Raw genomic sequence first — 14,439 nt, 5'->3', positions numbered from 1 at the left:
AAAAATTATGAGCAAACCTGGCTCTGTCTCTCAGTTAAGAAACAGAGCTGGAGGAAAAGTGGGGAATACCGAAGGAATAATTAAAGTGATTGAAGAATACTACGAAGACCTGTATGGGGAGAAAAGTGTGGATGAACGAGTCATTGCACAAATCCTGGAGTATATTGATAAGACTGTCGAGTCCAGTGATACGCTAGGACAAGCTTTTACTGCAGCTGATTTAAGGCAGTGTCTTAAGAGTTTTAAGACTGGAAAGTCCCCCGGGTTGGATGGACTGCCGATTGAGTTCTATTTGACATTTTGGGACATTTTAGCCGCGGATCTACTCTCAGTTTTTACAGAATTTAGTGAATTAGATAAGATGCCTGAGAGTTTTAGAATGGGTCTAGTCACACTCATTCATAAAGGAAAAGATGAGACTGTTTTGGAAAACTGGAGACCGATCACGCTTTTAAATTGTGATTGTAAGTTATTTAGTAAGCTTTTAGCAGTAAGGATAAGACCGGTTCTTAGTCAGATAATCCACCAGGACCAAGCATGTGCTGTAAAGGGCAGGAAGATCGCGGATAGCCTTTTGTTGATTAGAGATAAGATTTGCTTTGAGAGAGACAGAAACAAGCGATTGATTGTTTTGAATCTGGACTTCGAAAAAGCATTTGATAGAATATCACATCGGTACCTTTTTAAGGTGTTACAGAAGATGGGCTTTCCAGAACGCCTTATCTCCTGGGTTAAGCTATTATACAAAGAAATAGAGAGTAGATTTGTTATGAATGGGTCCCTGACGAGTGCAGTTAAGGTAAACTGTGGTGTACGGCAGGGATGCCCTTTGTCTGCTCTCTTATATGTTATTTGTATAGAACCCTTGGCACAGATTTTGAGGAAGGATAAGAATATAAAAGGGATGGAAATACCTGGGAGTGGGGGGCAGGCGGCAAAATGCGTCCTGTACATGGACGATATTAACATCCTATGTACAGACCTACCTTCGGTGAGGAGGACCTTTGAAGTCTTGGACTGGTTTGGAAGGGCTTCTGCCTCCCAACTTCATAGGGGCAAGACTCAGGCACAATTTTACGGGCCATGGGGGACTACAGAACTGACTGGACTTGAGATAGACGTGATACAGACTGACCAAAAAATTTTAGGGGTTAGATTTGATAAGAATGGTGGAGGAGAGGCTAATTGGCCGGGAATTACAGGAAAAGTGAAGCAACGACTGGTTTTTTGGGGACTGAGAACGCTGACTCTTGGGGGGAAGGTTTTGGTCATTAAGGCAGTGATTTTACCCTTGCTTCTTTTAGTTAGCGCAGTCTTTTTACCACCTAAAAATGTATTGCTAGAACTAGAATGAGCCATCTTTTATTTTTTATGGGGCTCCAAATGGGAGAGGCTTAAAAGAAAGGTAATGAAGAAGTTAAAGGAGGATGGAGGCAAGGGAGTCCCAGATCTGTATTTATTCATGGGTAGCCTCTATACAAGTAGCCACATGAGACAGGCTACCGGGTCTAATAGTAATCCCCCAAACACAGGGGGATGGGTCAGATTTTGGTTAGGTAGCTACCTAAGACAAAAGAAACTCATACCAGTAGATCTTAGAGTCCCCGTCTCCTTTTATACCCCTGTGGCCTATGGGGAGCTGAAATCCTTTTTAACCTCTTTTAAATTGGAAAACCAGGGCCTGGACATTTTAACGAAACATCGCTCTCTCATTTCTGTTGTGCAGGAGCGGGGAGATGTGATACCAGTCAGAGGCCTCTCTATCGGAGAGGCCACAGAAATGTGGCGTCTGGTGAATCATCCCATCCTTTCAAACAGGCTCCAGGATATATCCTGGATGGTGGCTCATGAGATTCTCCCAGTCAGGGCCGTCATGCACTCCAGAGGAATGTCTGCAACGGAAATGTGTCCCCGACCGGGTTGTGGCGCACCTGAGACGGTGAGGCACTTACTCTGGGAGTGCAGTGCTGCTGTAGACCTGTGGGACTTGGCCGGCTCCTCACAATTCCCGTACTTACCAGCAAGGGAGGTCCTGTCAGCCAATCTAGTTCTCTATGGGGTGAGCCAAGAAGGGAAGGCACAAAGAAAAGGCCTTGAAAAGCAGTGGCTTGCCCTCGCTGCTATAAAGGACGCCATCTGGACCTCCAGAAACTTGCTGGTAAGCAAGCACATGCAGATCCCCCCCGTGGCTGCTCTCCGAATGGCAACAGCAACAATAAAAGAGATATGTGCTACAAACATCAAGCTGAGAGAGCAGCCACAAAGAAGAATCGCCTCTGTGCCCATTCGGATGGAGGAGTCGGTACCGCACATAGAAAGGTCAAAGCAGCAGCGGCCTGACTCTCCGGGAGAGGTTGGTGGGAAGTAGCAAGGTGGGGAGGATCCCCTCTGAGCACCAGGAGTTTGTAAAAGGATGGGATGGTTTATTTTAACCTTTTGAATTTTATTAGTCTGTATTTTAAGGGGGTGAAGGGAGGCAATAAAAAGAAGTAATCCTTTTAAATGGGGTGGGATTGTGAACCAAATGAGATGACGATGTTTTGATTTATGTCTGAGTGCCAATAAAATTTTTCGAAAGAAAAAAAATCTGTTCTTATCAGTTCGCACTTGATTCTCGGTCTTAGGCTAGGACTGCGATCCTCTCCATTGGGTGTCTGGTCAGCGAAAACCTGGGTATTCCCTCCATTTTGAAGGTAGGTGCTAATATTAATTGCTTTGTTCGGAAGCATTCCATTGTTGGCTTTTTGTGCTTGATTGTACCAGGGGCATTGGTTGGTTTTGTGGTGCCTCCGTCATGGCGGCTTATGCCAGCTTGCGGAGGCACCACAGTGTGCGTTTTAGCTTAACTGAAAATGTTGGAGAGTTGCCAAAGATATCCAGATTGGATTTTTCCAGGAAGATGATTCAACAGGTGTTGGGGTTTTCACCAAATGACCTGAACTGTATCCTGACTCTCCCTTTCAACAGGGGTTTTGACGTAAGTTTTTGCTCAAGTGCATTGTTGGAGGAGTTTTGGATGAGGTACGAGAATGTGAGACCACAATTTGAAATTTTCAATGTTGAGAAACTGACGGACAATACCTTGAAAACGGTGATTGTCAGAATGTTTAATGAAACGGTTAATGCTCAAGATATTTGTGTGTGGCTGGGGAGATACTGCACGGTGAAGGGCCAGGCGAGGAAGGTGAGGGATGTGGATGGAATATGGAACTGTGCATGGAAGGTCCCCATACAGCAATGGGAAGACTCCCATGGGTTCCGGGGCCTGAAACACCTCCCATCCATGATAGTCTTGGGGGACAATAGAGGCTACATTCATTACCAGGGGCAACCAAAGCTCTGCCGGAGGTGTGGGGAGCATGGGCATCTGGTAGAGGCGTGCGAGGAAATCATTTGTGGGAAATGTAAGGAAAGAGGGCATACGTATGCTGAATGCAAAAATGACCATAAGTGCAATCTGTGTGGAGGAGAAGGTCATCTCTTCAGGGACTGCCCGAGGTCATTTGCAAATAAACTTAAGGGGAAAAACCTGATTAACGAGCAAAACCTGAGTGCAATAGGCAATGAGGTTGTCTTGATTGATGCAGCTGGGCCCGATAATTTGAACTTGCCGCCAGAACCCGTGAATGGAGGTGAGGAACAGGGAGAGGCGGGAAATGGGGAGGAGCATGGAAGGCCGGCCCAACCAGAAACCTCAGAGGAGGGGATGGGCGGGCAGGTGGAGAATGGAGCTCAAGAAGGGGAAAGCGGTGCAAGTGACAATGCCCAAGATCACCCCTCCCCCGACACCCAGTTGGCAAAGAGGACTGCAGCAGAATTGTCTTCCGGGACAATTGTTTCAGGGAAGAGGGGTAGGCTTGAAACACCGTCAGAGAGTTCCTCTGGCGAGGACTCCAGGGTCTTCCCCTCTGACTCGCCAAACGAGGTTTCCTTCCTTAATATAGTTTTACAGTCAACTCCCAAGGATCGTATGGCGAATGCAGCTTTGCGACAAAGGCCGTCACCTAGAGTCTGTAAAGGGAATAGAGCGACAGTCCTCCCTCGTGAACCATGTGAGGTGAAGGAAGAGCTCTGCTCACGGGAAATAAATTGATGTTACGACTCCCGAAGCTTGGGTTGAGCCTTTTGAGGAGAACAAACTCCCTTTAGTTTTATAATGACTAGCTTGCCTCTTGTTTTACTCCTTATGGCTCTGACCTTCTCATCTATAAATGTTAGAAGTGTTAGGACCAAAGTGAGAGCCCAAAGTGTGTTATCCTTTCTGAATAGTGTAACGTCAGATGTGATTTTAATTCAGGAATGTGCAATACCTTTCTTAAAAGCATACAATCAGTGGCAGGATATGTGGCCGCAATCGTCAATATGGAGTGGATCAAACGGGAATAAAAATGATGGAGTGGCCGTCTTGGTTAAAAAAACCCTCGTGCTGGTAAAGGGGAGCACTGTGGTGAGAGAAGGAAGAGCGCTTTTAGTCAATTTGAAATATATGGAAAAGGATTTTAACCTCTTGAACGTTTATGGGTCTAATGATAAACACGAGAGATATGATCTCCTAGAGGCACTGCAGCCCCACTTGTTGGGGAGGGTGCCTTTAGTGTTTGGGGGGGATTTTAACTGTGTTTTAAGCAGGAAAGACAGGAAACGAGCCAGACAAGATTTTAAGGTCGATAAGACGTCACTCTTATTGCAGGGGATGGTTAGAGATTTTAAACTAACAGACTGTTTTGCAGCAGTGCACCCCAGGGAGGAGGGCTATACCTGGTTTAGTGGGGATGGCGCTAGGGCCTCTCGAATTGACTACTTGTTTGTGAGAGACGTTTCACCAACTGAGGCTAGATTGATGCCTGTCTTCTTTTCTGATCACCTGATGCTGTCCACTACTATCTCATTTGTTTCGGGTGTGACGATGGGGAGAGGAGTGTGGAGACTTAACTGCTCCTTGCTGGAGGACCAGAATCTGGTCAGCCAGTACAGGGAGCGGTATAGTGAATGGCAGACCCTCCAGGACCTTTATGAAACACGGGCTTTGTGGTGGGAAATGGTGAAGGGAAGGACACAGTTATTTTTTAAACAGGCCGGAAAAAAGAAGAAGGCCGCGGAGGACAGACGCATGAGGGGGTTGCAGAAACGACTACAGAGGTACTATCTCTTAAATCAATGGGGGATTGAATTTAATGAAGAAATTAAAGAGGTCAAAAGGGAAATGCAGGTGATTGCGGACACAAAAAGTAAGGGAGTCATTTTAAGAAGTAGAGAGAAAGAGAGAGAAGAAGGTGAAAAATGTACAAGATTTTTTTAAAAAAAAATTATGAGTAAACCTGGTGTTGTTTCTCAATTAAGGAACAAAGCTGGACAAAAAGTTGAGAATACCGGGGATATCATGCAGGTGATTGAAGATTATTACAAAGAGTTGTATGGGGAGAAAAATGTGGACGGAGAAGTCATTACACAAACCTTGGAGTTTATTGATAAGACTGTTGAGGCTAGTGGTATTCTAGGGCAAGCTTTTACATTGTCCGAGCTCAACCAGTGTCTTAAGAGTTTTAAAGGTGGGAAGTCCCCTGGGATAGATGGACTGTCGATTGAATTTTATCTGACCTTTTGGGACATTTTGGCTGCGGACCTACTTTCAGTGTTTACAGATTTTAGCAAATTGGACAGATTGCCTGACAGTTTTAGAATAGGTTTAGTCACGCTTATTCACAAAGGCAAAGATAAGACTGATTTGAGAAATTGGAGACCAATTACGCTCCTAAATTGCGATTGCAAGCTATTTAGTAAGCTCTTAGCAGCACGGATACGACCAGTTTTAAGTCAGATAATTCACCCGGACCAAGCCTGCGCTGTAAAGGGCAGGAAGATCGCAGACAGCCTCGTATTGATCAGGGATACCATTTGTTTTGCAAGGGATAGAAACAAGCGATTAATCGTCTTGAATTTGGATTTTGAGAAAGCTTTTGACCGAATATCACATCAGTATCTCTTTAGAGTGCTGCAGAAAATGGGCTTTCCAGAACGACTTATTTCTTGGGTGAAGCTGCTATATAATGGGATCGGGAGTAGAATTGTTGTCAATGGGACCCTGACCAGTGAGGTGGGGGTACACTGTGGTGTCCGTCAGGGATGCCCTTTGTCTGCACTACTATATGTCATTTGTATAGAACCACTGGCACAGATCTTGAGGAAAGATAAAGGAATAAAGGGGATGGAAATACCTGGGAGTGGTGGACAAACAGCAAAGTGCGTTCTGTACATGGATGATATTAACATTTTATGTACAGACCTTCCATCGGTGAAGAGGACCTTTGAGGCTACTGACTGGTTTGGGAAGGCCTCAGCTTCCAAGCTCAACAAGAGTAAGACTCAGGCACGATTTTATGGACCATGGGGGACTACTGAGCTGACTGGACTTGAGATGAACGTGGCACAAAATGACCAGAGGATTTTAGGGATTAGATTTGACAAGGAAGGAGGAGGTAAGACAAATTGGCCTGAAATTATAGGGAAAGTAAAGCAACGACTGGGGTTCTGGGGACTGAGAACGCTGACTTTTGAGGGGAAGGTGTTAGTCATTAAGGCAGTGATTTTACCCTTGCTTCTACTAGTTAGCGCAGTTTTTCTGCTACCCAGAAATGTGCTGCTAGAACTGGAACGGGCCATATTCTACTTCCTATGGAGTTCTAAATGGGAAAGACTCAGAAGGGAGATAATGAAGAAGATGAAGGAGGATGGAGGAAAGGGAGTCCCAGACTTGTATTTGTTTGTGGGAAGCCTCTATACGAGCAGCCACATGAGACAGGCTACGGGCCGTAGTAGCAACCCCCAAACACAGGCGTGGGTTAGATTTTGGTTGGGTAGCTATTTAAGACAGAGAAAACTTATACCAGTAGATCTTAGAGTACCCGTCTCTTTTACTCTTCCTTCAGCCTATGCTGAGTTAAAATCCTTTTTAGTCTCTTTTAATTTGGAGAATCAAGGCTTGGACATTTTAACTAAACACCGGTCTCTCATTTCTGTTGTGCAGGAGCGGGCAGTTGTGACTCCAGTCAGAGGCCTCTCTATTGGAGAAGCCACAGATGTGTGGCGTATGGTGAACCATCCCATTCTTTCAAACAAGCTCCGGGATTTGTCCTGGATGGTGGCCCATGGGATCCTCCCAGTCAGGGCCGTCATGCACTCCCGGGGCATGTCTGCAACAGCTATGTGTCCCCGACCTGGTTGTGGCGCGCCAGAGATGGTGAGGCACCTACTCTGGGAGTGCAGCGCTGCCGTAGACCTGTGGGAAATGGCCGGCTCCTCGCAATTCCCGTACTTACCTGCAAGGGAGGTCCTAACAGCACAGCTAGTACTCTATGGGCAGTGTTGGGGAGTAACGGAATACATGTACCGCCGTTACGTATTTAGAATACAAAATATGAGTAACTGTATTCCGTTACAGTTACCGTTTAAAAAGGTGGTATTCAGAATACAGTTACTTTGTTGAAATAAATGGAATACACTGCGGTACTTTCCTGTTTCATGTTGTCGCGGGTCAGGACTGTTTGGGTTTTGTTTGACAGCTACGTTCTGTTGTTCCAGGCGGCAGCGTTACGGTTGCCATGGTTACAGGGTGACGCTCTCTCCCTCTCTCTCTCTGCGACTGTGTGTTTCCTGGGTGAGAGAGCGCCTTTTCGTTGTTGTTGTTGTGCTAAGCTAACAGGCAGAATGCTACAAGCATAGCTCTAAAGAATGTAGCATCATGGGCAGTGTAGTCCGTGCTGCAGGGAGAATGGACTGCCATACACGTTATGTGTCTGTGAGCGCGAGGAGGGAGAAAAAGGCGAGTGGAAAGGTACGAGTTGTCGTCGAGGAAAAACGGGAGCTGGAAGCATGTAAATATAATAATAACCACTGCAGCCAAGAAGAGTGCCTGACGAGCCCAGTTGTAAGTAAGCTATTAAGACTCGACTGTACACCGTGTTCGTGTTTTCCTCCGAAAACAATAAGTTCCGTTGGAGCAGCCTTTCAACGCCTCTCTCTGTCTCTCGCAAGAAAAATTGACCCACACAACAAAGTAAAGCTATTTTTCGGCTATGAGCCGACAGGGACCCCGCCGTATTAGTCAGAGGTCCCTTTACTACAGTTCGGAGTCGCGGACCTTCAGTAACAGTAATAAATCACACAGCAATAGTACATTCACGTTGTTGTAAAAAGCACGATAATATATTAAGTAATCCAAAGTATTCAGAATACGTTACTGTCATTGAGTAACGTAACGGAATACGTTACAGAATACATTTTGGGGCATGTATTCTGTAACGGAATACATTTTAAAAGTAACCTTCCCAACACTGTCTATGGGGTGAGCCAAGGAGCAAAGGCACAAAGGAAAGACTTTGAAAAGCAGTGGCTCACTCTCGCTGCCATAAAAGACGCCATCTGGACCTCCAGAAACTTGCTGGTAAGCAAGCACATGCAGATCCCCCCCGTGGCTGCTCTCCGAATGGCAGCAGCAATAATAAAAGAGATTTGTGCCGCAAGCAGCAAGCCTTGAGAGCAGCCACAAAGAAGAATCGCCTCTGTGCCATTCGGACGGAGGAGTCGGAGTCTCATACAGGAAGGTCAAAGCAGCAGCGGCCTGGCTCTCCGGGAGAGGCAGGTGGGAAGGAGCAAGGTGGCGAGGATCCCCTCTGAGCACCAGCAGCTTGGGAAGGGACGGGATGGCTCCATTGAACGTTTTAACGAAACGGGAAAAGGGGAAGGGAATTAAAAAGTAACTTTTAAACTGGGTGGGATTGAGAATTGAATGAGATGATTGTGTTTGGTTTTTATGTTTGAGTGTCAATAAAAAAAATTTCGAAGGAAAAAAAAAAAGTTCTTATCAGTTTACACTTGTTTTCTCGGCAGGGGCTAAGACTGCGATCGTCTCCTTTGGGTGCTTGGTCTACTAAAAGAATTACGAAAATACTTTGGGATTCCCCTCACTTTGAAGGTAAGTGTTGTTACTATTTGCCCTTTTTGAAAATATTCTCTGTTTGTGCCTTGTCTTGTCTTTTTTAAAGGCTTTTGTTAGTTTTGTGGTGCCTCCACCATGGCGGCCTACCATGCCGGCATGCGGAGGCACCACAGTGTGCGATTTAGCTTAATTAGAAATGAAGGAGAGTTGCCAAAGATGTCCAGATTGGATTTTTCCAGGAAATTGATTCAACAGGTGTTGGGGTTTTCACCAAATGACCTGAATTGTATCCTGACCCTCCCGTTCAACAAAGGTTTTGACGTGAGCTTTTGCTCAAGCGTTTATCTGGAGGATTTCTGGATAAGGTATGAGAATGTGAAACCGCAATTTGAAGAATTTATTGTTGAGAAACTGACTGACAACACCTTGAAAACGGTGATTGTTAGAATGTTTAATGAAACTGTTAGTGCTCAAGACATCTGCGTGTGGCTGGGAAGATACTGCACGGTGAAAGGGCAGGCTATGAAGGTGAGGGATGTGGACGGAATCTGGAACTGTGCATGGAAGGTCCCCATACAGCAATGGGAAGACCCCCATGGGTTTCGGGGCCTGAAACATCTCCCATCTATGATAGTCTTGGGGGACAATAGAGGCTACATTCACTACCAGGGGCAGCCAAAGCTCTGTCGGAGGTGTGGGGAGCATGGGCATTTGGTGGAAGCATGTGAGGAAATCATTTGTGGGAAATGTAAGGAAAGAGGACATACGTATTCTGAGTGTAGAAATGACCGTAAGTGTAATTTGTGTGGAGGAGAGGGGCATCTCTTTAGAAATTGCCCTAGGTCATTTGCAAACAAACTTAAGAGGACAAGCTTGATTGGAGAGCAAAACCTGAATGAAATAGGTAATGAGGAAGACTTGATTGACGCAGCTGGGCCTGAAAATTTGATTTTGGCGCCAAAACCTGTGAGTGGAGGAGAGGAACAGGGGGAGGCGGGAAATGGGGAGGAGCATGGAGGGCCTGTCCGACCAGAAACCTCAGAGGAGGAGGAGGGCGGACAGGTCGAAAGTAGAACACAAGGAGGTGGAAATACTTCAAGCGATAGCGCCCAAGATCAGTCCCCCCCTGATACCCAGCTGGCAAAGAGAACTGCGGCAGAACTGTCCTCCGGGACAATTGTTTCAGGAAAGAGGGGAAGACTTGAAGTACCGTCAGAGAGGGTCTTCCCCTCTACCTCGCCAAATGAGGTCTCCTTTCTTAACATAGTTTTGCAGTCAACCCCCAAAGATCGTATGGTTAATGCAGCGCTGCAGCAGAGGCCGTCTCCTAGAGTCCGTAAAGGGAATAGAGCACCAGCCCTCCCTCCAGAACCGTGTGAGGTGAAGGAAGAGCTCTGTTCACGAGAAATAAATTGACGTTAGGATCCTTGAAACCTGGGCTGAGTCTTTTCCCTGAGGAGAATTACCTCCCCTTAACTTAAAAATGGTTAGTTTGCCCTTTGTCTTACTCCTTATGGCTCTTACCTTCTCAACTATAAATGTTAGAAGTGTTAGGACCAAAATGAGAGCCCAGAGTGTGTTATCCTTTCTAAATACTGTAACGTCAGATGTGATCTTACTTCAGGAATGTGCAATACCCTTTTTAAAAGCTTATAACCAGTGGCAGGACATGTGGCCACAACCATCAATATGGAGTGGATCAAATGGAAATAAGAATGATGGAGTAGCCGTTTTGGTTAAAAACCCCTTTGTGCTGGTAAAGGGGAGCACTGTGGTGAGAGAAGGAAGAGCACTTGTAGTTAATTTGAGTTATATGGACAAGGATTTTAACCTCCTGAATGTCTATGGGTTTAATGATAAACATGAAAGATATGACCTTTTAGAGGAGCTGCAGCCCCATTTGTTGGGAAAGGTGCCTTTAGTATTTGGGGGGGGATTTTAACTGTGTCCTAAGTAGAAAGGATAGGAAACGAGCCAGGCAAGATTTTAAAGTGGACAAGACGTCACTCTTATTACAGGGGATGGTTAGAGATTTTAAACTAACTGACTGTTTTGCAGCAGTACACCCCAGGGAGGAGGGCTATACCTGGTTTAGTGGGGATGGCTCTAGGGCCTCTCGTATTGACTATTTGTTTGTGAGAGATGTCTTGCCAACTGATGCTAGATTGATGCCCGTCTTCTTTTCTGATCACATGATGCTGTCCAGTACTATCACACTGGCATCGTGTGTGACGATGGGGAGAGGACTGTGGAGACTTAACTGCTCCTTGCTCGAGGACCAGAATTTGATCAGCCAGTATAAGGAGCGGTATCGTGAGTGGCAGACCCTCCAGGACTTTTATGAAACACGGGCAGAGTGGTGGGAAACGGTTAAAGAAAGGACACAGTTATTTTTTAAACAGGCCGGGAAAAGGAAGAAGGCTGCTGAGGATAGACGCAGGATGGGGCTGCAGAAAAGACTACAGAGGTACTATCGTTTAAACCAATTGGGGATGGATTTTAACGATGAAATAAAAGAGGTCAAGGAGGAAATGCAGGTAATTGCGGACATAAAAAGTAGGGGGGTTATTTTAAGAAGTAGGGAGAAAGAGAGAGATGAAGGTGAAAAATGCACAAGATATTTCTTCAAGAAAATTATGAGCAAGTCTGGCTGTGTTTCTCAACTAACGAACAAAGCCGGACAAAAAGTTGAGACTACCGAGGAGATCATGCAAGTGATCGAAGATTATTATAAAGAGTTATATGGGAGGAAAAATGTTAGTGGAGAGAATATTACACAAACCTTGGAGTTTATCGACAAGACTGTTGAAGACAGTGGTTTTTTGAGCCAAGGCTTTACATTGACTGAGCTCAATCAGTGTCTTAAGAGTTTTAAGAACGGGAAGTCCCCAGGGATGGATGGACTCCCGTGGGAATTCTACCGGACTTTCTGGGACATTTTGGCCGCGGACCTACTTTCTGTTTTTATAGATTTTAGCCAACTTGACAGGCTGCCGGACAGTTTTAGAATAGGGGTAGTCACTCTTGCTCATAAAGGAAAGGACAAGACCGACATGGAAAATTGGAGACCAATTGCGCTCCTAAATTGCGACTGCAAGCTTTTTAGCAAACTCTTATACGCCCTGTGCTAAGCCAGATAATTCACCCGGATCAAGCCTGTGCTGTTAAGGATAGGAAGATCACTGATAGCCTCGTATTGATCAGGGACACCATTTGTTTTGCGAGGGATAGAAACATTCGGCTAATCGTCTTAAATTTGGACTTTGAGAAAGCCTTTGATCGGATCTCGCATCAGTATCTCTTTAGAGTGCTGCAGAAAATGGGGTTTCCAGAGCAGTTTATTTCTTGGGTAAAACTGTTGTACAGTGGGATCGGTAGTAGATTTGTCGTTAATGGGATCTTGACTGGGGCGGTGGACTTACACTGCGGTGTTCGTCAGGGGTGTCCCTTATCTGAACTCCTTTATGTTATCGGCGTAGAACCACTGGCGCAGATCTTGAGAAGAGACAAAGGGATAAAGGGTTTGGAAATACCAGGGAGTGGTGGACAAGTAGCAAAATGTGTCCTGTACATGGACAATATCAATATTTTGTGTACAGACCTGTCTTCGGTGAAGAGGACTTTTGAAGCGACTGACTGGTTCGGGAAGGCCTCGGCTTCCAAGCTTAATAAGAATAAGACTCAGGTACAATTTTATGGACCATGGGAGGCTACAGAGTTGACTGGGCTTGAGGTGAATCTGACACAAAACGACCAGAGGATTTTAGGGATCAGGTTTGACAAGGAAGGAGGAGGCAAGACAAATTGGCCTGTAATTATAGGGAAAGTGAAGCAACAGCTGGGTTACTGGGGACTGAGAACGCTGACTTTGGAGGGCAAGGTGTTAATCATCAAGGCAGTGATTTTACCCCGACTTCTCTTAGTCAGCTCAGTCTTTATCCCTCCCCGAAAAGTGCTCTTAGAACTGGAACGAGCCATTTTCTACTTCTTATGGGGTTCTAAATGGGAGACACTTAGAAGGGAGACAATGAAGAAAATGAAGGAGAATGGAGGAAAGGGGGTTCCAGACCTGTATCTGTTTGTAGGAAGTCTCTATACGAGCAGCCACCTGAGGCAGGCCACGGCCCGATCGAGTAACCTCAAAACGCAGGCGTGGGTTAGATTTTGGGCGGGGAGCTACTTAAGACAGAGAAAATTGATACCGGTGGATCTAAAAGTGCCTGTCTCTTTTAGTCTCCCCCCAGCCTATGCTGAGCTAAAGTCCTTTTTAGTCTCCTTTAACTTGGAAAATGAAGACTTAAACATTTTAACTAAACACCGGTCTCTCATCTCTGTTGTGCAGGAGCGAGAAGCTGTGACTCCAGTGCGTGGCCTCTCGTTTGGTGAGCCGTCCCATTCTTTCGCATAAGCTCCGGGATGTGTCCTGGATGGTGGCTCATGGGATCCTCCCAGTCAGGTCCGTTATGCACTCTCGGGGCATGTCTGCAACAGTCATGTGTCCCCGGCCTGGTTGTGGCACGCCAGAGTCGGTGAGGCACCTGCTCTGGGAGTGCAGCGCTGCCGTAGACCTGTGGGCAATGGCCGGCTCCTCGCAATTCCCGTACTTACCAGCAAGGGAGGTCCTAACAGCACAGTTAGTGCTCTATGGGGTGAGCCAGGGTGTAAAGGCACAAAGGAAAGACTTTGAAAAGCAGTGGCTTACTCTCGCTGCCATCAAAGACGCCATTTGGACCTCCAGAAACTTGCTGGTAAGCAAGCACATGCAGATCCCCCCCGTGACTGCTCTCCGAATGGCGGCAGCAACAATAAAAGAGATCTGTGCTGCAAGCAGCAAGCCGTGGGAGCAGCCACAAAGAAGAATCGCCTCTGTGCCCATTCGGACGGAGGAGCCGGTGCCACACACAGGGAGGTCAAAGCAGCAACGGCCTGGCTCTCCGGGAGAGGCAGGTGGGAAGGAGCAAGGTGGTGAGGATCCCCCCTGAACACCAGGAGCTTGTGAAAGGACGGGACGGCTTTTATAAACTGTTTTTTATCGCTCCTGTGCATTTTCTTTTAAGGAAAGGGTGGGAAGAAATAAAAAGTAATCTTTTAAATTGGGTGGGAATTTGAATCTTATGAGATGACTGTGTTTGGTTTCTATGTTTGAGTGTCAATAAAATTTTTCGAAAGAAAAAAAAAATCTGTTCTTATCAGTTTAATATCTGATATGCCCCCGATTCGGGGGCAACGTATTAAACGTATTTTTAGAACAGGGAGCCGAATAAGGGGCTCCGTTCGCTCCGTTCGCTCCACGCATCGCCTCCGGGAACGGTGCCCCCTTTGCTGACTTTGTGCAAAAGCAAGAAAGCCAAACAAAGTAAGGTCTGCCAAGCCAAGAGCCAGAAAGCAGCCGGAAGCGGCGAACGTGCAGGGATAGAAGCTCAGAGAAATAAGGAAAAAAACTGGGAAGAGAGCGAGGAACTGAATATATTATTAAAGGAACAGGAGGTTTTGTTTCAGGAGAG

General features: G+C 46.1%; 1 protein-coding gene and 3 pseudogenes across 1 annotated transcript in view; all 4 read left to right on the top strand.

Moving 5' to 3' along the window:
• Window positions 1-14,439, top strand: part of LOC146619407 (transient receptor potential cation channel subfamily V member 1-like) — a 118,960-nt gene that overhangs the window by 86,179 nt on the left and 18,342 nt on the right. The gene's annotated exons all lie outside the window — the stretch shown is intronic.
• Window positions 1,409-2,162, top strand: LOC146619412 (uncharacterized; annotated as a pseudogene).
• On the top strand, window positions 12,963-13,687 carry LOC146619411 (uncharacterized; annotated as a pseudogene).
• Window positions 14,090-14,256, top strand: LOC146619410 (U2 spliceosomal RNA; annotated as a pseudogene).

This window comes from Diplotaxodon limnothrissa, linkage group LG14, assembly GCF_057381915.1.
Source record: "Diplotaxodon limnothrissa isolate DT_005_m linkage group LG14, D_limnothrissa_male_GT1.1, whole genome shotgun sequence".
Classification (NCBI taxonomy): domain Eukaryota; kingdom Metazoa; phylum Chordata; class Actinopteri; order Cichliformes; family Cichlidae; genus Diplotaxodon; species Diplotaxodon limnothrissa.
Note: the sequence above shows the minus strand (reverse complement) of the source record. Positions and strands in the feature narration are given on the sequence as shown.